This window comes from Bos taurus, chromosome 22 (genome assembly GCF_002263795.3).
Source record: "Bos taurus isolate L1 Dominette 01449 registration number 42190680 breed Hereford chromosome 22, ARS-UCD2.0, whole genome shotgun sequence".
In the NCBI taxonomy this organism is placed as follows: domain Eukaryota; kingdom Metazoa; phylum Chordata; class Mammalia; order Artiodactyla; family Bovidae; genus Bos; species Bos taurus.
This window is the reverse complement of record NC_037349.1, coordinates 21334580-21357932: the sequence shown is the minus strand read 5'-3', so window position 1 is coordinate 21357932 and position 23353 is coordinate 21334580. Positions and strand designations below refer to the sequence as shown.

At 44.6% G+C, this 23353-nt stretch overlaps 1 long non-coding RNA gene across 2 annotated transcripts in view; it reads right to left on the bottom strand.

Moving 5' to 3' along the window:
- LOC101907920 (uncharacterized) overlaps positions 1-21311 on the bottom strand; it is a 60007-nt gene extending 38696 nt beyond the window's left edge. The window contains exons 1-2 of one of the 2 annotated variants that reach the window (XR_009492352.1): positions 21115-21311; positions 16061-16213 (exon numbers count right to left, since the gene is read on the bottom strand). This is a non-coding gene — a long non-coding RNA (uncharacterized lncRNA). The remainder of the gene's footprint in view (positions 1-16060; positions 16214-21114) is intronic. The other variant, XR_009492351.1, reaches the window with a different exon arrangement.
- Between the last annotated feature and the right edge of the window lie 2042 nt (positions 21312-23353).

Sequence of the window (23353 nt, the reverse complement as noted above, 5' to 3'; positions counted from 1 at the left end):
GTACTACATCATATCATCTTCCAGAACTTGCTGGTCAGTAGCAAAGAGGGCTATGTATCCTACTAGAAATATACCTAAAAGGCCCAGCTTTAGAGTCAAGTTGAGATCTGAGTTCAAATCCCAGTTCTACCAAATATTAGCTCTTGACTTTGAGCCAGTTATTTTAATTCCTCTGGTCTTCATCTTTTAAATGGGGGTACAGATTATCTCTAAAGTCATGTGTGGGTTGTAAGGGTCAAAGGGGAAAGAAGAAGGGGTGTGTATAGGCCCAAGCACAGTGCCCTGACCCGGGGAAAAATGGTAGCCGTGGGAAGTAATGGGGCTGTCAGAAACCTCTGTGTGTTTTTCTTTCCTTTTCTTCTTCTCCTTATGTTTTTTTAAAGAATAAAATAAACACCTTCTTTAACTGTAAGCCTTCTGTCTTTCTGTCCCAGCTGAAGTCACACCTTGTACAGAAGTCTGTCTACTTTAGGCATCTCATCAGCTGGACATGAGGTCCCACGAGGAAGAAACTGAGGATGCTTTAGAAGGGAAGTTAAGTGGGACAGGAAAATTGTCTTCAGGAAGGGCTGCCCATCAGAAAGGTGTATTTATTTAGCTCTGTTTCACCCCCGGGGACTCAGATCCGTGGGTGGGTGTGGGTGTTACCACGAGGCTGATGAGGAACTATGTTGGTATCAGAAGAGTCTGCAAAAGGAAGTGGACTGCCTCGTGTCTTCATCAGCTGCCTGTTGTAAATGTGTCTGAGGCTCGATGACCAAGTATCAAAGATGTGATCAAGGTGATTTCTGATGTAGGAAGCTGGACCAGACACTGACTTTGAGATGGATGCAGGGGAGGTAGATAGAATCAGGATGGGGTGGGCAGGGTGGAGGGTCTCCCACATTTTCACAGCAACAAGGGCACTTCCTCTTTTATCTGTGTTATATATTTGGGTTTCTGAAGATGTGAAAAGAATGCTTTGGCTTCTTCAAAGTTTCTTATTGTTGCCTTTTTTTAAGCCACTGTCCTGGATGACCTTTGAGGCCTCTTTGAACTTCAGGGCTCTAAGATGTTGATTCAGAACTGCCTGTGACACTGACAGCTGTATAATTTGTCAGAACTCTTGGTTGCAAGTGTCAAAATTCCTCTCAACTTGGCTAAAGCAAGTTGGGGAATGAGTGACTAGAGAAATTTGTTGCAGGGCAGTGGATTTTTGCAGAATTGTAAAAAATAAAGGCAACTGTGACAACCATGGCCTCAGGGACCGGGACCTGCCACTCTTTGCTGCCCAAATTCTGGCAAGTTCAGGTCTCATTGCTTCCTGAGTGCCAGCCTCCTCCGTGAGCATGGCTAGCAGTAGTGTGAGCCATGGGAGAGAGAAAATGCCTTGTTCACAGCATCTTTGTATTGATCTCAGGCAAGGATTATGAATCGTCCCTTAAAATCAATAGCCCACTCCTTGACAGGGATGGAGAGCTAGGATTGGCCAGGCCTGGGTCACCTGGCCCTTTCTATAGCCAGGGCAAGGACCAGCCTTACCAGACTGAAAGTACAGAAAGCAGTGGCTCCTTCCATCTTGGAAAACCTTAAGAAAGTGTGTACCAAAAAAAAAAAAAACCATGTAGGGAAAACTTCAGCAAAACTCTTTGGCACCCCCTTGGAGAAGGGTATTCCAATGAAAAGAGTTCCTATTTACTGGGTATTGGTTTTAGGTCATAGGTCATACACAATGCATTGCAGTCAATATAATGCCTTACATATATTATCTTTTAAATCTGTCACAACCTTGATCTGAGATGGATTTTTTTATGTATTAGTTTTTGCCATTTACTTTTTTTAATAGAAGGATAATTGGTTTACAATATTGTGTTGGTTTCTGCCGTACATCAACATGAATCAGCCATAGGTTCCGTTCCTCTTGAACCGCCCTCCCACCTCCCACTCCTTCCCACCTCTCGAGGTTGTTACAGAGCCCCAGTTTGAGTTCCCTGAGTCATACAGCACATTTCCATTGGTTATCTATTTTACATATGGTAGTGTTTATGCTTCCATGCTACTCTCTCCATTCGTCTTGATGTAGACTTTTATTATCACTTTGCCGATGAAAAACTAATGCCCAGAGATGTTTATCAGCTTTCCCAAGAGAAAGTAAGAAGCTAGAAGTAAGAGCTGGGGACTGGCGCAGGCCATCCTGTGGGCCTGCATTTTGAGCTCTCTTTCACCTCAAATGATGCAGAGGATGAGGAAGTGGGTAACTGGGTTTGGACACACATGGAACAGGGTTCCTTAAACACAAAGGCTGAGAGCAGGGCTCATGTTCTGAGACTGATGAAGAAGAGACAGAAAAAGAAAAAAGAGACAAGAGACCTGAAACCGAGGCCCAACTCTGACTCTGCTACTGATTAGCTGGAGCTGGAAGAATCTTTTCAAAATGCAGTTCCAGCTGTGTCATCCTGCTGCTTAAAATGCTTCCCTGTTCTCCAGAGAACACCCAAATCTTTCACTAAGGCCGACAAGCTCTGGCGTGTCTGCCTTCCCCTGGAGCAGCTCTGCACCTCTGCGCCCTCATGACTCTGACAGTTTCTTACAGGTTTGACGGGTTTTTTTTTTGTTGTTGTTGTAAATGCATCCCCTGTGCTTGTAATATCTCTTCCCTGCCTGCATTCTGAAGCAGCACCAGCTTTTTTCTTCTGGTTGCAGGTTTCACACATCACCTCTTAGATAGAGGCCTCCTTGCTTGCTAGTGGGTCACAGTCCTCTGATAAACACCCAGCTTACCGCTTATACTTCTTTTCTTTCTTTCTTTCTGGTCACACTGGAAGGAATGTGGGATCTTAATTCCCAGACTAAAGATAGAACCTGTGCCCCCTGCATTAGGAGCACAGAGTTTTAACCACTGGACCACTAGGGAAATCCCTCTTTATTTTTTAAATTTATTAAAAATTTTTTTTAATTGAAGCATAGCTGCTTTACAATGTTGGGCTTCAGTTCAGTCAGTTCAGTTGCTCAGTCATGTCCAACTCTTTGCAACCCCATGAACAGCAGCACGCCAGGCCTCCCTGTCCATCACCAACTCCTGGAGTCCACCCAAACCCATGTCCATCGAGTCGGTGATGCCATCCAACCATCTCATCCTCTGCCATCCCCTTCTCCTCCTACCCTCAATCTTTCCCAGCATCAGGGTCTTTTCCAATGAGTCAGCTCTTCACATCAGGTGGCCAAAGTATTGGAGTTTCAGCTTCAACATCAGTCCTTCCAATGAACACCCAGGACTGATCTCCTTTAGGATGGACTGGTTGGATCTCCTTGCAGTCCAAGGGACTCTCAAGAGTCTTCTCCAACACCACAGTTCATTTACTGCTAAATAGCAGAGTGATTCAGTTATTCATTTATATATACATTATTTTTTAATACTTTTCCATTATGCTTTATCATAGCATATTGAATATGGTTCTCTGTGCCATACAGTAAGGCCTTGCTCCTTATCCAATCCACACATAAAAACCCACACCTGCTAACCCCAATCTCCAACACCATCCCTCTCTCGCCCCTACCCCTTGGCAACCACAGGTCTGTTCTCTATGCTGGTGATTCTGTTTCTGTTGATGGGTTCATTTGTGTCATATTTTAGATTCCACATACAAGTGATAACAGGGCTTCCCTTGAAGTTGGTAAAGAATCCGCCTGCAGTGCAGGAGACCCTGGTTCGATTCCTGGGTCGGGAAGATCCACTAGAGAAGGGTTGGCTACCCACTCCAGTATTCTTAGGCTTCCCTTGTGGCTCAGCTAGTAGAGAATCTGCTTGAGATGCAAGAGACCTGGGTTCGATCCCTGCGTTGGGAAGATCCCCTGGAGAAGGGAAAGGCTACCCACTCCAGTATTCTGGCCTGGAGGATTCCATGGACTGTATAGTCTAAGGGGTCACAAAGAGTCAGACACGACTGAGTGACTTTCGCTTTCACAAGTGATATCATATGGTATTTGTCTTTCTCTTTTTGACTTACTTCACTTAGTATGATCATCTCTATTTGCTTGCTTACACTTACTCCTGAACACTTACACTGAGGGCACCTCTGTCAATGACAATGAATGATCCTCCTCTGGCTGGTCGCTGGGCTGCAAGCTCCATGAAGGTGGCTGCCATTGCTGCCTCGTTCATGTGTATCCACAAACCTAGCATGATGCTTGGTACATGGTGAGAGCCCACTCAGGATTTATTGAAAGGCTCATCGGAAGTCAGACCACCTACTCCAGGCCTCCTCTTCCAAGTCGTAAATGTCAGATTGTGTAGGTGTCAAATTCCAAGACTTCAAGAGCACCTGGGCAGAGAGGGAGCTCGTGTCAGTGGGTGGAATTCACTTACATCTCACAGGGTGTTGCAGTTTATTTGAAGCCTGTGAGAGAAAAGGCTAGCTGGGGCCATCTGCCCTGGTAACAGGTGGACTCAGAAATGAAGAAGAGAAGTTCACTGAGAAAGCAGCCCTGCCTGTAAAAAAAAAAACAAACTCACACTCCTTCCTGGAAGAAAGGCTGTCGCTTGGTTTCTCTCTCTGCTTTGACATATGCTTCAAGCCCTCACTCCTAAATTGTGATTGGTATTCAGAGTTTGCTGCCATGTGAGGAGAGCTGCTGCGAGAACTGAAAATGGCTTCTGGGAGGGCAATTAGTGGAAGGAAGGACTCAGTGTTGCCTTCAGGCCCGACGCCTTTGCATAGTGTGGCAGTGGTTCAACCCTGGACCTTGGAGGCTCAGAGCAAGGCAGTAGGGCCGGTTCTGCGCAGAGGAATGGGGTCTCCTGAGGCTTTGGCCTTTACAAATAGTCGGGGTCTGCTGGATGGAAACATTTGTCTTGGCTTCCCAGGTGCACAGACTCTGGAGCTAAGCTAAGTTCAAATCCCACCCCCTGCCCCCTCACTAGCCATGCAATCATGGACAAGTTCCTCAACATCTTTGGGCCTCAGTTTCCTCATCTGTGAAATGGGGGTAGTGATAGCATCCTCATTAGTATTGTCCTGAGGATTAAACAAGTTCATTTGCGTAAAATTCTCCTGGTCCATAAATGTTTCTAGTATTATGTTTTGAAAATCTTCCCAATGCTTCATCTGGTGTCAGACCACTGGACTAGTGTTTCTCAAAGAACGGCCTGTGGGCCACCTGCATCAGAATCACTGGAGCCAGAGGTGATGTTCAAAATGCTAACCACAAAAAAGGCGAGGACCTCTACAGGTCAGAACTGAGAGTAGTTATGATCAGAGAGGCCCATCCTATTCCAGGCATCTTGGACCCACTGACTCATGCCGATTTGGGAAAGATCAGGGTAACTGGGGTGGCAGGGGACACTCTACTCCATTGATGTGGTTGATGACCCTCCTGCTTTTCCCAGGATGTGGCATTTTCATTGTTGAGACTAGGACATTCCCACAAAAACCTAGGACAGTTGGTCACCTACACTCAGGTCCTGTGGGGGCAATGTCTGTTGACCAACTAGTTTAGAAATACGTCAGTGTTTTAACAACCAGTGCGGCCACGTCAGTGCCTACTGGTGGAATGTCAGCCCTGCCGGGGGCCATATGAAAATGCAGATTCTGGGCCCAAGTCCAGACAGGTTGAATCAGAATTTCCAGAGCCAGGAAATCAGCATTTCAACATGCCCACCAGGTGAGTCTGATGCTTTGCAATGTTCTGTGTTGCTTTATGTTGCTTTATGCTTTACAATGTTCTGTGTTGCTTTCTGTGTGTGTTGCTTTATGTCCAGGACTAACACAAGTAGGTACTCAGTAAATATTTGTTTGAAGAATGGATACAGCTCATAGTGTTGTGAAAAGACGCCAGTGTGACTGGGGCTTGGGTTTTCTAGCCAGACTGAACTCAAATCCTAGTTCTTTTCTTTATCAGTTGGCCAACCTTAGGTGAGTTAATTGACCTCTCAGAGATCCAGTTTCCTCACCCAGAAAAGGAGACAGTAAGAGTACCATCTTACACAGATGCGTCTTAACTAAAATATACATAAGGCAGTTAGCCACAGTGCCTGGAATAGAGTAGATGCTGAACAGAAAGTAGCTATCACTATTGCTGTTGTTATTAATAATTCAGTTTTCTTTAATTCAGCATACAATTCCTGAGCTAGATACTAGGCACAGGGCTGGATATTGGGGTTTCCAAGATAAATAAGAAACGGAAATTCCCTGGCAGTCCAGTGGTTAGGACTCCATGCTTCACTTCCAAGGGCCTGGGTTTGATCCCTGGCCTGGAAATTAAAATCCCATAAGTCACATGACAAGGCCAAAAAAGGAAAAGAAAAGCTTTGTGTCTTAGAAACATAGCTAACGGATGTGCCAGGCGTAGCAGTGATATGGCCTCTCTCATATACATTGTTGGTGCCCTAAGTGGCAAGCCACCCAGCAAGGAATCAGGAAAAGTGTCAGGTGACATTTGAGGATTGAGAATTTCTGAAATTTTGAATAATGAGAGACTTAAAGTAAAGATGTAGCCAGGGGGAAAGGATATGTCTTTCAGGAAAGGGCCTGCCATTCAGGGTGCCTAGAAGCGACAACTCATGGTGTTGAGACAGGCGAGTGGCCCTAGGCGACTGGCCTAGCCAGTCCTGGCCTATGGGCACCATGGCTGTGGGAAAATGAAAACCAGCCTAAATGTCTTTGTGAGCATTTGGTTGAATGACTTGGAGTTCACTCATGTCTTAGAATGCACTGCAGTGCCTTAAAATGAAGTGATAGGTTTATTATGTGGAAAGATCTTCAAGATATATCTTTGAGCAAATAAAGCAAAATACAAAAAAAAAGTATGATCCAATTTTTTTTGTATTCAAATAATAATAAAGACTACTTTCATTCAATTCTAGCCCCACCATTTATCAGCTGGGTAATCTTGTACAAGTTTCCTAACTTTGCTATGTCTCAGTTTCCCAAACTATAAAATCAGGATATTGAATTGAATTATTGTGAGGATAAAAGAAATAATAACCCACATAAAGTATTGAGCCTAATTCTTAGCATGGATGAGGCTCTCAATAAATAATAGCTATTATTATTTTATGTGTGGAGAAAAGAGTCTGGATTTGTATACATCAAAATAGTAATAACTCTCTCTAGGTGATTGAATTATAAATGATTTTAGTTTACTTTCTGCCTTCCTGTATATTCTAAATTGACACAGTGAACATAAATTACAAACAAGAAAGGAAATGAGCCTTTATGGTGACCCTGTGCAAAAGGTAAGTGCATAGTAAATATTTTTAGAATAACTGAGTGGACATTTATATGCCCAGGTCATACAGTTTCAGAGACTTTATTCACATCAAAATATAGTTCTTTACTCTTCAAATACTCCAACAAGGTGGGGGGAAAATGTAGGACATAGATGCAACAAGATTGGCCAAATGCTGAGGCTCACTGAGTATGGGGAACATGAGTTTTCATGATACAATTATATTTTTGTGTATATTTGAAATTTCTCATAATGAAAATTAGAGGAAAAAATATAGTTTTTGGATTTACCAAGGATTATCATACTTCAAGTTTTAAAAATAAATGGTTTTCCCTAAATTCTTTTGGTATTGGTTTCATAAATCACCAAGAACTGAAGCTTTCAAATTTATAAGCCATTTCTATTAATGATTCAAAGAAAAAGATAAAGCTTTATATTGTTACCAGTTGTATTGGTGAGGACTTGTTTAGAAACAAGTTGCAGATATTCAAATGAAACTGGTTTAAGAAAAAAAAAGATTTGTTTTAACTCATAAACAAGAGTCTTTTGGCTTTTTGAGGGGCCCAGATGATTTCATCATGCTCTGTTTATACATGGTAAATGAGATGACTGCCAGTGGCCCCAAGCTTGCAATCTGAAAGAAAGAGATCTTTTCCCAATGGCTCTGGCAAGAATCCCAAGCAAACTTCTGATTGGTCAGGTCTGGGTCATGGGGCCACCCTTGGGAGGAGGTTGAAGGCAATGAACTGAGTGTATTTATCACAGAATAGAATGAAGAATGGAACCCAAAGCAAAAATGTCCAATCAGACCAAAAACACAGTCATTATTCATGAACAGCCAGGTCCCTTATTCATAGAGGAAAGTATTAGTCATTCAGTCATGTCTGACTCTTTGCAACCCCATGGACTGTAGCCCACCAGGATCCTCTGTCAATGGGATTCTCCAGGAAAGAATACTGAAGTGGATAGCCATTTCCTTCTCCAGGGGATCTTCCCAACCTGGAGATTGAACTTGGGTCTCCTGCATTGCAGATAGATTCTTTACTGTCTGATCCACCAGGGAAGCCCTTCATAGAGGAAGGTTCTGTATAAAATTGTTTGACTTCACTGGGAGAATAATGCTACATAAATGCAAGAAATTACAGTTTTGCTGACAGATCTAAACTGTCATCCAGGTTTCAGTCTTCCTAGATTATGAAGAGAAAAGAAGCAGAAGATGACCATTGAAATATTGCCTAGTGATAAGACATTAAATTTGGTGTCAGATAGTAAATCTAGCTGTGACTTCTTGTTCTGCCACTTATAATTTTCAGGCCCCAGTTAACTTTTTGGTAAAATTAGAGAACTGGCTTTGATGACTTATAGCATCTCTTTCTTCTCAAAGATGCTATGATCCTGGACACCGCTACACCTAAACAAATTTTGCCAGAATTTCAAAGTAACTTTCATTTGCACAGGCCCATAGTTTCCAAAATACTGATCTTCAATGAAGAGTATTATAGAACGAGTTCTTAGGAAACAAAGAACATTGTTTATCTTTTAAAGTATTTTATTTTTCTATTTTGGGTTTTTTTTTTTGCCTTTAGAGTTATACGGGTATATGTTAAGTGGGCCAAGATTTTGTTTACTTGTTTTGACTGCATTGTACGGCATTGTGGAATCTCAGTTCCCTGACCAGGGATCGAACCCGTGTACCCCGCAGTGGAAGCACAGAGTCTTAACCACAGACCTCCAGGGAAGTCCTGAATATTGTTTATTGATTACCCACTGTGCCAAACCCTTTCCATAGATTACTTCATTTGGCTTTCACAATAATTCTTAGAGGTAGGCAAAATAATGGCCTCCCAATGCTGTCCACTTCCTACTCCTTAGAACCTCTGTATATGTTAGGTTACACAGTGAAGAGATATTCAGGTTGCCAGTGGAATTAAGATTGCTAATCAGCTGATCTTGAGAATTTATCTTGAGTTATCCCACAGTAATCACAAAGGCCTTTATACGTCAACGAGTGAGATGGAAGAGTCAGAATCAGAGGAGAAGATGTGAATCAGAGGAGAAGACGTGATAACAGAAGCATAAGACTGGAGTGACACAATCACAGGACTGAAAGGCATAAAAGGGTCATAGACCAAGGAATGCAGGGCCTCTAGACAAGAAACGGATTCTCTCCGCAAACCCCCAGAGGGAGCACAGCCTGCAGACACCCAGATTTTAGCCCAGCGAGACTGATTTTGGACTTCTGACCTTTACCACTGTAAGGTAATACCATTTGTGTTGTTTTAAACCCCTCACTTGTGGTAATCTGTTGTAGCTGCCCTGGGAAATGAATACAAGTAGGTACAATAAACCTAATAAACTGAGGAGGACACAGTCATAGAATGTTTCAGTGACTTGCCCACGGTTACCCAGCCACTGAATGGCAGAGTCAGAATTTGAGCTCGAGTGTCTTGGCCTTGAAGCCCATGCTCTTAACCACCACATGATAATCTCTGACTGCCGTGTATATGATGCAACTTTGGGCTGTGCAGGCTGCGAAGAAGCACAAGAACATAGTGCTTAACCTTGGAGAATCCATGAAACTGCAAAGGGCCAAACAACCTGACAATAATAATTACCTTGAACTGGAACAACTGACCACCAGGCACTTTACCTATGTACTGTTTAGAGGAAGGATGTTACCCTCTCTTATGGGCTAAATTGTGTCCCGCCTTCCCAAATTCATAAGGTGAGGTCCCAAACCCCGGTACCTTAGAATGTGTCAGCATTTGGACAGGGACCTTGAAAGAGGTGAGTAAGGTAAAATGAGGTCATTTGGGTGGGTCCCAGTGCAAAATGATTGATATTTTTAGAGGAAGAGGGGATTAGCACCCAGACTCTCACACAGAGGGAAGACCAAAGCCCTGCAGAGAGAAAGTGGCTGCCTGCAAGCCAAGGAGAGAGGCCTCAGAAGAAGCCAACCCTGCTGGACAGGTTGATCTTGGACTTCCAACCTCCAGGACTCAGAAATGAAAATTCTGGGTTTTTTTTTTTTTTTCAGCCACCAGCCCCAGGAAATGAACACACCACTCATAAGTACATGGATCTCCTCTTACCCAAACTGCATACCTCATAACTAGAAGACTTGTTTTACTCCAGATTTGAGGGCCTAGTTCTAAATCAGGACAGAGGAACCCAGTAACGACCTCTATCCTCTAGCCAGTCCACTTCCAGCTCCTTGATCAGGTGCAAGACCTGAGTCTCAACACTCCAGGAGGGCAGTGTGACTTCCCTTCCTGTCACCTGAGCTTCTCTTTACCCCTCTGCCGCTTCTAGGCTTCCCTGGGTTCATTCAGTCTCTTTAGTCCCTTCCTTCCACTGAAAGTCTGGTCTTTTCTTTCACTGGCTCTCTAGTGTGGCATCTCTGTCTAGTTCTACTGATGAATGGAACATAAATCTTAAAGGCAGTGTGGGCAGGGGATAAGAATTCTTTACAGTAGTCTGGCCTTAGAGTGAGTTATCTAAAAAGGAAGCAGATTTTTCACATCACATGCATGCTGAATCACTTCAGTAATGTCTGACTGTGACCCTGTAGGCCATAGCCTGCCAGGTCCTCTGTCCATGGGTTTCCCCAGGCAAGAATACTGGAGTGGTTTGCCATGCCCGCCTCCGGGGGATCTTCCTACCCAGGGAAGGAACCTGCATCTCTTATGTCTCCTGCATTGGCAGGTGGATTCTTTACTACTAGCACCACCTGGGAAGCCCTTTCAGATCACATCCATTAGTAAATCCCTTATACCTCCCCCTGCCAGAGTTCCTGCTCTATTATTTGAATGCATCAACTGGATGCGCTTAAGTTAGGAAAGGCTAGGTCGTGCCTCAGTAACCCACACCCAACCCACCCTCACTGGTTTAACACAACCAAGTTTATTCTTACTCATGTCACATGTACACTGTTTATCATAGTCACTGGGGAATTCAAGCTGATGGCGGCTCTATTTCCTTGATGGCTCAGGCAGAGAAAGAGGATGTGGACAATCATCCTGGCATATACAAACCTTTACTTGGAAATGACACACAGTACTTCCCCTCACATATCATTGGATGAAGCAAGTGGAATATTTACTCCCTATGTCAAAGGAGGTAGAGAAATGTGATGTTATCATGTGCCCAGAGAGAGAGAGAGAGAGAATACAAACAATTGCAAACAGCCTCGAAAACCACCTTGAGTTATCAGGGGGTCCACATGGGCGTACTTTTGACTGCGTGTAACAAGACACCTGCCAGAAGTGGCTAAAACCAGGGGGAGATTTATTTATTTATTTATTTGGATTTTGGAGGAGAGTCAGGTTTATTGCGAGGTGACTAGGGACGAGGCGATTTATGCCCTGAAAAACACTGAGCTCCCTGAAGGGTTTTGGCAAAGCATTTTTAAAGGGCAGTTTCGGAGGGTGGGGGTGGTCCAGAGAGTGCAGAAACAGTTGTGCACAGTTCTCAGATTGGCTGATGGTGAGGCAGCAGGGTGGTATCACAGAGGTTAATATTATCAGTCCCTAAACTCCAGGAGTTAAATATATAGCCTTGACGTACTCCTTTTTCTATTTGGAACCAGTCTGTTGTTTCATGTCCAGTTCTAACTTTTGCTTCCTGACTTGCATATAGGTTTCTCAAGTGGCAGGTCAGGTGGTCTGGTATTCCCATCTCTTTCAGAATTTTCCACAGTTTATTGTGATCCACACAGTCAAAGGCTTTGGCATAGTCAACAAAACAGAAATAGATGTTTTTCTGGAACTCTCTTGCTTTTCAATGATCCAGCGGATGTTGGCAATTTAATCTCTGGTTCCTCTGCCTTTTCTAAAAGCAGCTTGAACATCTGGAAGTTCATGGTTCACGTATTGCTGGAGCTTGGCTTGGAGAATTTTGAGCATTACTTTACTAGCGTGTGAGATGAGTGTAATTTGAGCATTACATAAAATGAGTGCAATAGTTTGAGCATTCTTTGACTTATTTAACTTATATGCAGAGTACATCATGAGAAACGCTGCGCTGGAAGAATCACAAGCTGGAATCAAGATTGCCAGGAGAAATATCAATAACCTCAGATATGCAGATGACACCACCCTTATGGCAGAAAGAGGAGCTAAAAAGCCTCTTGATGAAAGTGAAAGAGGAGAGTGAAAAAGTTGGCTTAAAGCTCAACATTCAGAAAACGAAGATCATGGCATCTGGTCCCACCATTTCATGGAAAATAGATGGGGAAACAGTGGAAACAATGTCAGACTATTTTTGGGGGCTCCAAAATCACTGCAGATGGGGATTGCAGCCATGAAATTAAAAGATGCTTACTCCTTGGAAGGAACGTTATGACCAACCTAGATAGCATATTCAAAAGCAGAGACATTACTTTGCCAAGGTCCGTCTAGTCAAGGCTATGGTTTTTCCAGTGGTCATGTATGGATGTGAGAGTTGGACTGTGAAGAAAGCTGAGCACCAAAGAATTGATGCTTTTGAACTGTGGTGTTGGAGAAGACTCTTGAGAGTCCCTTGGACTGCAAGAAGATCCAACCAGTCCATTCTAAAGGAGATCAGTCCTGGGTGTTCATTGGAAGGACTGATGCTAAAGCTGAAACTCCAATACTTTGGCCACCTCATGCGAAGAGTTGACTCATTGGAAAAGACTGATGCTGGGAGGTTTTGGGGGCAGGAGGAGAAGGGGATGACAGAGGATGAGATGACTGGATGGCATCACCAACTCGATGGACATGAGTTTGAGTGAACTATGGGAGTTGGTGATGGACAGACAGGGAGGCCTGGCGTGCTGCCATTCATGGGGTTGCAAAGAGTTGGACACAACTGAGCGACTGAACTGAACTGAACTGAACTGAAACTCCAGGAGACCTGGGGCTATGTGCTCAGGTCAGCAAGTAGTTTTTTCATTGGTGGGGAGAGAGTGGGGTGGTTCACATCTGCAAAACTACTCCGGAAATTTGCATCAAATAATACTATCTAAGAACTTCAGAGAAGAGCTAAAGCAGAGGATATGGAGGAAAACCTGTCCTGAGGAAGGCCCCACAGGATCCTGCTTGATTACAATTCCAAAGCGAGAGACTTGTTATCTTAATGGAAAGGGTCCATAAACCGGAGAGTCTCTGGCTTGGTTCATCCACTGGCCAGTGCCATCACCCAGCACCCAAATTCCTCTGGGTTTTGCCCTGTCATTCTCAGTTTGCTGTCCTAACCTCAGAGGCTTGCTCTCTTCATGGTCCGAAGATGGCTGCCTTCTCTCAGCTATAGCACACAGATGACAGACGCAGAGATAGAAAAGGGAATACAGCTGTCTTGTATCCTTTTTTTCAAAACAGTGCAAACCTCCCCAGAGACTCCCCAGCAGATTTTTCCCTATCTCTTTGGCCCAAGTTGTATCATGTGTTCTTGTTTAAACCACCCACTTGGCAGGAGGCCCGACACCTCCAGGGCTGGCTTAAATGAAACAAGATTTATTTCCTAGGGCTGCCTGGGGAAGCCAGTACTCCTACTCCCCAAAGTAAAGGACATGGCCACTCAAAAAAGAATGGATCTAGCTGGGATCCTGTTTCTAAGACAAAAGGGGTATGGAATTACCCCTGGATAGAAAACAACAGTGTCTGCTGCCGCAGGCTCTAGGAAGCAAGAGGTGAGAGGGCAAACCCTTCTGTGTCTGATCTCACTGCATCTTCCCACTAAATTTATATCACAGATTTTCTCACCCCATCTCACAGATAAGAAATGCAGCATTAGAGACACATGGGTTTATCTGATTCCAAAGTCCTACTTATTCTCCTTGGCCTGGCCATTTATCCACCAAGTACGATTACAGAGCAGAAGGTCAAATTAATTTTTTTTAAGTCCTTTGAGGAAAGCAGAGGATGATGAAGTGAATCCCTGCTTTCAGTTAATCAAAGATGAGCCCTGGTACAAAGAGGATATCCATGATCAAACTGGCTGCTGGTAAACTCTTACTAAAGACGTCAACCCAAGATCCCTTTTTTAACCAGGGACAGTGCTTACTTCATGGCAAGGAAAAAAGAGCAGGTGTGTTAATCTGCAACTTTATCCAGGGCTAAAATTAGAAGAGCAATGTGGCCAAGTTATCTTTGAAGCAACTCTCCATTATTCCAGGGTTGAGGCAAAATGTTTTATGTCTCTCTCCTCAGCAAAATTTGTATTAGTTTCCTGGCCATTAAAAAAAAAAAATGACATCAATTTAAAATTCAGCTCTGCCTTCAGCCTAAGCTATGACTAAGTGGTGAATGTTCTAAGGGCCCAAACTTAAGAATCCAGTTGGATGGGTGGAGAAGCAGGGCAGGCAGCTCTTAGCATGGAAAGAACAGGCCAGGGACCCCAAAGCCCATGCTGAATTGCTTGCTGCCCAACTTCAGTCTGGACACTTGACTTCACACTTCCGGCCGGATCATAAAGAAGTCCCGGCTCTGTTCCTGCCCATAGCTGATAGATAGCACTACCCTTCACGGGGGCTTCCCTGGTAGCTCAGTCAATAAAGAATCTTCCTGCAATGTGGGACACCAGGGTTTGATCCCTGGGTCGGGAAGATCCTCTGGAGAAGGGAATGGCAACCCACCCCAGTATTCTTGCTTGTTAAATCCCAATGACAAAGGAGCCTGCCAGGCTACAGTCCATTGGCTCACAAAGAGTCAGATATAACTGAGTCAATAAACCACCACCACCACCCTTTACGGACACTCTCCTAAGCCCCAGGCACTGAGGTAAGCACACAGCTTGTATCAACACACATAATTCCTACTCCAAACCCTCTGAGGTGGGTGGCTTCCCCAGGGATGAGTAAACCGAAGCTCAAGGAAGTTTAGTGCCTGTTCCAAAGTCACAAAGAAATGGCCAAGCTGGACTTCTGTCTCAGGTCTGGGTTGCAACCTTAATGCTCTGAACAGCTGTACCCTACTTCTTCTCCTCACTGAAGAGCTGGATTTTATTTTAAAATCCCCTTGAAAAGTTGACCAGGTAGATATGGATATGACTCTCTCATATTGGTTTGGAGAAGTTACACAAAACTTGCCCCAAGTTGCACAGTTAGTTGAATGGTGGAGCCAGAATTTGAATCCAGGGCCAAACACCCCACACCCAGGGGTCTTTCCATCCATGAATCGCCTCTCTTGGTATATGAGCTGCTGATTCCAGCTTCGCCCACTTCTGAGTGACCTTCCACCTCTTCTCTATAGCAGAGCATTGCCATATTTTTTAAATCATGAGAAAAAGGATTCTGCTTGACATCACAAGCTGCTTTTGAGATACATATGTGTATAGATTTCTCCCTCTTGGAAATAGCTGCAAGTTTTCTAAAGGGTCTTCTGCTGGTAAAAACACCCCATCCATTTTCCCAAGGTCCCTTCAGTTTGGTATATTTAAAGAAAGAAAGACTTGACTTGTCACTCAGCTCTCACTTTGCATGAATCATAACAGAACTGTTTGTGGGGAAACAGCCTAGTTCTAGGAACTGGTAATAGAAGCTGGGGTTTGTCACCTTCACGGGTGCATCTCCAATCCCACTTGGGTGCTTGTCTGGGCCCCATATGATGCTGCACCCTTGACCCAAGGGGAACTGAGCAATTGGGCAACGGCCACCTCAGCTGATGAATGCCCAAGTCGTACACACACAGCGGCCTCTGTGGCCAGACCCCGGGCAGAGGACAAAGAGGAAAGAATCTTCAGAGGGATGGCCTATACCTCCCTTCAAAACATTATTTCTAAATCGTGAGTCATATTATAATGACAGTAACAACAATAGCAGGGAACCTGCATTCAACACTTAGCTATGATTATTCTCACTAGTGTTATTGCTTCATTAATTGACTGAACAAAGTACCTTGTAAGTTGCAGTTATTCTTGCAACAAAGTGCAGCACTTAAGAGTTCAGGCTGTGAGGGCAAAGAGACGGAGGTTTGGTGTCACGGTCACCTCTTGCTGGTCGGGTGAGTCTGAAGGTTACTTCAAATTTCTAGGCCTCAGTTTTCCTCATCTGTAAAATGAAGAGGATATTAGCATTCCCTGGAGGGGCTGGAAGGATTAAATAGAGTCATTTATGTAAAGCAATTAACAACATACTTGTTAGTTCAGAATGAGGATTCAGAGATTTGGGAGAAGGTAAAGCCTCTGCCTGCGATGCTGGAGACCCGGGTTTGATCCCTGGGTTGGGAAGGTCCCCTGGAGAAGGAAACGGCAACCCACTCCAGTACTCTTGCCTAGAAAATTCCATGGATGGAGGAGCCTGGTGGGCTACAGCCCATGGGGTCACAAAGAGTCGAACACGACTGAGCGACTTCACTAATGAATTATTACAAGTGAAATGCTAGGAAATTGCCATTTCTCTTCCTTCAGAAAGAGCTGGCTTTCTAAGGCCAGCTGTTCTCTGCCTGAACTCTGTAAGCCCCTAAAAGGATCTGAGCTTCCCATGAGTGATGATACAGAAAAAAATCAAAGAGCAAAGAATGAAGTGACCTCTAGAAACAAACTACGATTTCTTGACCATGGGTCAGAAAAGCTGCTCAGGTGTCTCACTCGTCAGATTTCAAAGGGTGGCAGGATGGTGGAGTGCACAGGGAAAAAGCCTGTTTTTTCAGTTTTTTAAATTGAAGTAGTATGTTAATTACTGTTGTACAACAAAATGACTCAGTTACACATTATATATTAATACATTTGTTTTCATATTCTTTTCCATTATGATTTATCACAGGATATGGAATATACCTCCAGCTTTCATTTCTGCCTGGGATTTAGTCCTGAACGTATTTTCTCACTAGCAAGATCAAAGGGATGGTGTACCTAACATCACTCATGGCATCTTGCTGGACAGCAGGGAGGTGGGGACACCAATCCAAGTACTTGCTACCAGTCACTTGTATTTGAGGGGAGAGGATGGTATTCATTTTTGCTGTGGGGTAGGCTTTGAAATAGAGTGAGGAATTGCTGCAAAATGAATATTCAATTGGGGAATGTCAGTAGTTGAGTTTGTCTGTGGATCTGATTATTTTTCAGGACAAACCTAGTGACCCTGCTCTGAGTTTCAGGGTCCCTTCTCCTTTCCCCTGATATCTACTGAGCAGTAACCATGTACCAGGGCTAGGCTACATACCGCAGGATATGGGGTCATGGACTTGATGGAGTGTTTGCTCTCAGGAGTGTCCAATCTAGTTGGAGAGATAGACATTGAGCAGATTTTTTTTTTTTTACCACCAAAATTGTCATTGCAATAGATGCGAGGAAGGAAAAGGCTGGAGGCAGTAAGGATAAGAATGAGGGAGAGGGCCACTGTACCTGGTCTGGGAGTTCAGGGAAAGCCTCTCCCAGGAAGTGATGTTTGAACTGAGAAACGGAGGGTGAGCAGAAATCAGTCAAGCAAAGAGCGTCTGGTGGGGATGTGCGTGGAGGAGCTCAGCGTTTTCAAGAAACGAGGAAATGGCCAGCGTGGCTGGAGTCCAGCACGCAGAGGGAAGAGAGACGTGGCCTGGAGCTGGTGCGGGGGTGGGGCAGAGGAGACAAGGCTGGCCTGCTTTCCTCTCACTTTGCATGGCTCCTTTTAGCTCTGACATGTACAGCTCCCAGAGGGGAACTGTCATGGGGTTGCGGGTCTGCAGGCCAGCGCGCTCCTCTGGCTCTGGCTCGGGCCTCCTCCCTGTGGCTGTCTGGCTCTGCTGCCCTCGCTCGCCTGTGGTAGGTTTGCCTGCCATTTTCCTGGGAGCTCAGCGGCCCCCTGAGCACTGAGACCACAGCAGTCCTCACTCAGAGAGTCTGGGAGCCCTGATGCAGTGTTACCCAGGTCATTTGGCTTCCTCTTGCATTGCCCGTGATCTGACGCCCCAGTAAAGAACCAAGTCCCCACTTCCTACCCCAGCCCCCAGTACTGGTCCCTTCAGGACAGTGGGAATGGTTGCCTTTCACAGCGCTGGTTCAGAGCTGGCTCACTGGACCAGGGCTGACCTGTGGTTTTCTGGGTCAAGTTCTCTGGGTACAAAGAGGGGCAGACCTAGACAGAGTCCTGCTCGGGAGCAGCTTGCAGGCCACCAGGCAGTATGCTCAGCCTCGTCGCTCTGATCCTATCTCGTCCCCAGAAGAACCCCGTGCAGTAGCGACTGCCACTGGTGCCCATTTTAGAGATGAGGAGATTGAGTCAAAGAGGAGCTAAGCGACTGGCCCAAAGCGACACTTGTCAGTGGTGGCAAGGCTGGGATTTGAACCTGTCTGATCCCAAGGCCCAGGTTTTTAACCAGCGTCTTCCACTCCTTTTTCTGAATTTTTGGAAGTGTCCTTAGACTGTGATTCTTCCACAGCTGGGGCCCTGTCTTATGGATGTCTTGTGGGTACTCCACACTCCATGCTTCCCTGTGGCTGCAGCTCGCCTTCCTGTTCTCATAAGCAGGGCTTCTCTCGGTCCCTGCCATCTGCTGGCCCAGTTCCCTCCACTGGCCTGCTGCTGACACTTTGACTCCCAACTGGGTGACGGGGACACAGTAGGCACTGTAGTAACCCAAAGAATGACCCGAAGGCCTGAAGTTCTCCTAAGAGTTGTGTCTTCAAGGAAGTGTTTCTCAAAGCGGATGGCATCATCCTTAGAGGGTGTTTCCTGGTGACAGTGCTTTTAGTTTTCACAAGGATTGCAGTGCTGTGGGGATGGAGATGAGGAAGTCTCACATCCTCCTGGCTTTGAGGACCAGTATGAGACAGAACTGTGGGGCAAAGAGCTGTCCTGTGTCCCCTCAAGATTTGAAATGCACCCCCCACAATGATATAGATTAAGAACTTATTTTTTTTTAATTATTTGAGCACGTATCTTAACTGTTTCTTTTTTTTTTTTCATATAAACACAAGCATGGTTTTAGTAGGCACCATGCTTCCTAGGAATGCTGCTGCCACTGCCAAGTCGCTTCAGTTGCGTCCGACTCTGTGTGACCCTATGGACAGCAGCCCATCAGGCTCCTCTGTCCATGGGATTCTCTAGGCAAGAACACTGGAGTGGGCTGCCATTTCCTTCTCCACCTAGGAATGCTACTTCTGTATAAATGGAAGGAAGGCTCCAGCACTTTACCAAGAGTTGTTCGCCATTTTGAAAATGACGTCATGAACGCAGTATCACATTCGGAATCTGAGTCACTAGGGCCACATGGTTACATCAGTTTTCATTTATAGCTGTTTCATTCATGGAGAGTCTGCGTATGCCTCTCTAGCCCTTATTTGGAAATAGCATATATAAAACAAAAGGGTCAACAACATTCAGTCAAATATGGTCTAATTCCTCTGAAATTCAGATGTAATCCTTAAAAATAGGTCCAAACATTGGCTACTCACCTATTCATGAATCATCTGAGCATTTTCATGTTACAAAATAATTATACTGTAAACTCTATTTTTTGTATCTCCCTTATGTGACAAAACAGTACATTGATTTTTAGAAATTGTTTGTAGGTAGATTATACCAGCTGTGAATTGCAATTCAGGAAAGTAAGGACAATGTTACAAAAACATTGTTTTAAGAAAAAGGGGTTATGATGGAATTTTGAACTATAGTTTTAAGAAAATGAGATCGATTTCCTAATTTTGGCACAAGAATTTATAGAGAAAATACATAATTGCCCCATCCAAGCCTCCTCAGTAATTAAGAATTTACTTTATTGGATATTTTTTTCTCCAAAGACTTTCCTATTCTTCTCTTGGAAGTATCTTCAGAAACAAGGCGGGGTTTTATTTGCACTCTGCCCACGCCCTGTCCCCCACCCCACCTTGAGAAGCTCCTAGGGTTTTGCTTATTAAGGAAGATTTTGGTATTTGAAAAGAGCCAACGGTTTTTCAGGCCAAATTGTCATGGCCAAGCCGGGTGATCAAGCTAGGGGATGATATTCTTGGTCACGGGCTGTAAGATCTGGGGGCAGAGATTGGGTTTGATCTATCTTTGCCTCTTCACCCCAGCTCTTAGTGCACAACAATAGTAGGTAATCAGTATTAAGATGAACCGAATTTGGCAAACATGTGACATGAACTAAATCAATCCATGTTATCATACTGTATTTAAATAATATAGCAGTGTGTACTGGACCAGAAAATGGAACTTCCTCCTCTGGATGTCAGTGAACACATTTAAAAGATGCTATGCCACCACCCACTCCACTAAGAGGGGACTGGGGGCTGTGACTTGTGGATCAGCCCGAGATGATGCATTTCAGTTAAAAATTAGTCCTTCTGCACTCTATCCATTCTCTTGGGAATCCTACTTTCAGAGGAGTAATGGCAGATTTTGAAAGTTCTTATCTCCTTACAGTAAACACTGATAACAATTTAGTGAGTCTCCTTCCAGACTCAAAATACAGACATACGGCTTCTCTAGTCCCTCAGTGGTAAAGAATTCATCTGCCAATGCAGGAGAGGCGAGTTTGATTCCTGGGTTGGGAAGATTCCCTGGAGAAGGAAATGACAACCCACTCCAGTATTCTTGCCTGGGAAATCCCGTGGACAGAGGAGCCTGGCAGGCATGGCGTCTCAAAGAGTCAGACAGTACTGAGCAACTAAGTAACAACAACTCCACATCCTCCAGGCACATTCGGGCGTTCAGCTAACCAGAGAGCGAGTCTAATGGTGCATGAGGAGTTCGTGGATATGGAGCCGACTGTCTTTTATGGAAGGGACACACGAGAATCCATGGATCTCGGTGTCCATGCCCTGGAATCAATACCCCATGGATACCAAGGGACAACCATGTTTCCATAGAAGATGTGTGTGTGTGAGGGAGGTAGGCTCAGGGAAAGGGAAAGTTTCATGTGTTTCTTCAGCTTGAAAAATGAGATGCTATCACAATACTGTTCTAAAATGCATTCTGTTTCTGTATCACAGTCCACTTAGAACTGTTACTGAGCCCAAGCTTGTTCCACTCACCTCATGACAGGCCAGTAAATTGGGAGACGATGTTTGAACAAGGAATAATGATTGTAACTGGAAAGCTAGCAGACCCAGATGATGGCAGACTAGGGTCCCAAAAAATATCCCCTCTCAGCCCTAATTCGGGGCTCCTTTTATACATGGAAGGGGAGGGGAGGGGCCCGCTGTGGCACTGACCAATGACTGAGTGGGGCCGTTAACGGTTGCTGGTTGGCAGTTGCTCTTGCTAACGGTTGCTTGCTTTGGGGAGGGGCCCACGGTGGCCTGATCAATAGCTGAGCGAGGATCATTTAGCTCAAGCCTGCCCTGCTGATGTTACAGAACCCTGTTGCTGTCAAATGTTTTCACTAGCCTGGCTCTGAAGGAAATTCCAATGCAGGAATGCCAGAGATGTTCTGAAGAAAGACAGGAGGACGATTTTAATGGAAAATATGACTTCAGATACTGGCTCAGATGGTAAAGAATCCGCCTCAATGCAGGAGACGCCGGTTCTATCCCTGGGTCAGGAAGATCCCCTGGAGATGGGAATGGTAACCCATTCCAGTATTCTTGCCTGGAGAATTCCATGGACAGAGGAGCCTGGCCAGCTACAGTCCTTGGTGTCACAAAGAGTTGGACATAACTGAGCGACTAATACTTTCTTTCATGCCTTCCGGTACATGAGTTCTTATGAATGCCATCTTCCCCTCCTCTCTTGAAACACATTGAAACTTTGAAGTTGCTAGCTTTGAGTCCAACTTACAGTGGAGAACAAAAATTTATATTCTAGTGTGAACAAATAAGGAAACACTATCACCTGATTTACAATCAGGGTCAGCATTCTGAAGGATAAAATAGTGTGATGGTCTAGACACTAGAAGAAGAGACCACTTTAGATAGAGTAATCAGGAAAGGCTTCTTGGAGGCCCTCATCTCCCCTAAAAGGAGATGAGAGATCATGCAATGGCCTGAGGTCAAAGAGAGCTTTGGTGTGCTTGAGGAACCACAGAAAGTGTGAGAGACTAGTGACCAACCAAAAAAGCCCTGGGAGGCAGGATCCTGACCTTGAAAGGTCTTAAACTTCCTGATAAGAGCTTGGATTTTATTCTAAAGGGGGTGACGTGCTCCTATGTGGTTTTATATGATCTCTTTGTTGAATGAAAGATCTCTTTGGAGAAGGACAATGGTCAAAGCATGGGGACCAGTTAGGAGCCATGTAGTTGTTTGGGCAAGAGAGGATGACAGCTTGGTGGAGGGAGATGTTGTGAACACAGAGAGAAGTAAATGGATTCAAGGTCTCCTAAGGTGGAATCACCAGGGTTTGCTTATGAGATGATGTAGTGTGTGTGTGTGTGTGTGTGTGTGTGTACTCTTTTGCACACTGGCTAAGATTTGGACCTGAGCAACTTTGGGCATGGTGGTACTATTTCTAGAAATAGGGAAGATGAGAGAAGAGCAAGTTTGGGACACAGAGGGGTCAGGGAAGTGAGAGTTCCTTTTTGGTCAAATTTCATTTCAAAATGAATTTTTGACACCCACTTCAGATGCCAAGTAGGCAGTTGGATAAACACATTAAGAGATTCAGGGATGGTGGGTATCCGCATTTAGATATTATTTAAAGCCAAGGGAGCTGACATTGGAAAGTGGCTGTATTTTCCACTTTCTAAATGTCTTTATCACAAAGTTTCTGAGTAATAAGAAAAAGAAATTAAATCAAGGGGAAGAGAGAGAACAATTCCAATTTCATCTATAGCCCATGTCTTGCCACAGAACAAGTGTTTGGCTAATGCAAATGCCTCTGAGAATGACACACTCTTATGACACGTGAGACATGCACACCACCTGCTGGTCGTTTCTGGGCATTTTCCAACACACCCTCAGGCCAGAGTAAGTCTTTCGTTTCTAGTGTAAGCTGGCAGGAGAGTATGAAAGAAATCCAGGTCAGGGTTGCTGCCCTCCATAGCTAAGCAGGAGACCACAGATGCCACGGGTGTGGTGGCATAGTGGGTTTGGAGCAGAGAGAGCTGGTTTGGAATCTCACCTTTGCGTAAGCAGATGGCAAGGCTCTTGCCCCTCGAGTCTAGAGTAGCACATCCAACAAAACTTTCTGTGTTGTTGGAAATGTTCTGTCTCTTCTGTTCAGTGTGGTGCCACTAGCCACCCCTGACAGTTGAGCCCTTGAAATGTGGCTGGTGGAACTGAGAATCTGACTTTTAAAATTCTAATTATTTTTTTCAAACTGTATAAACTTTTTATT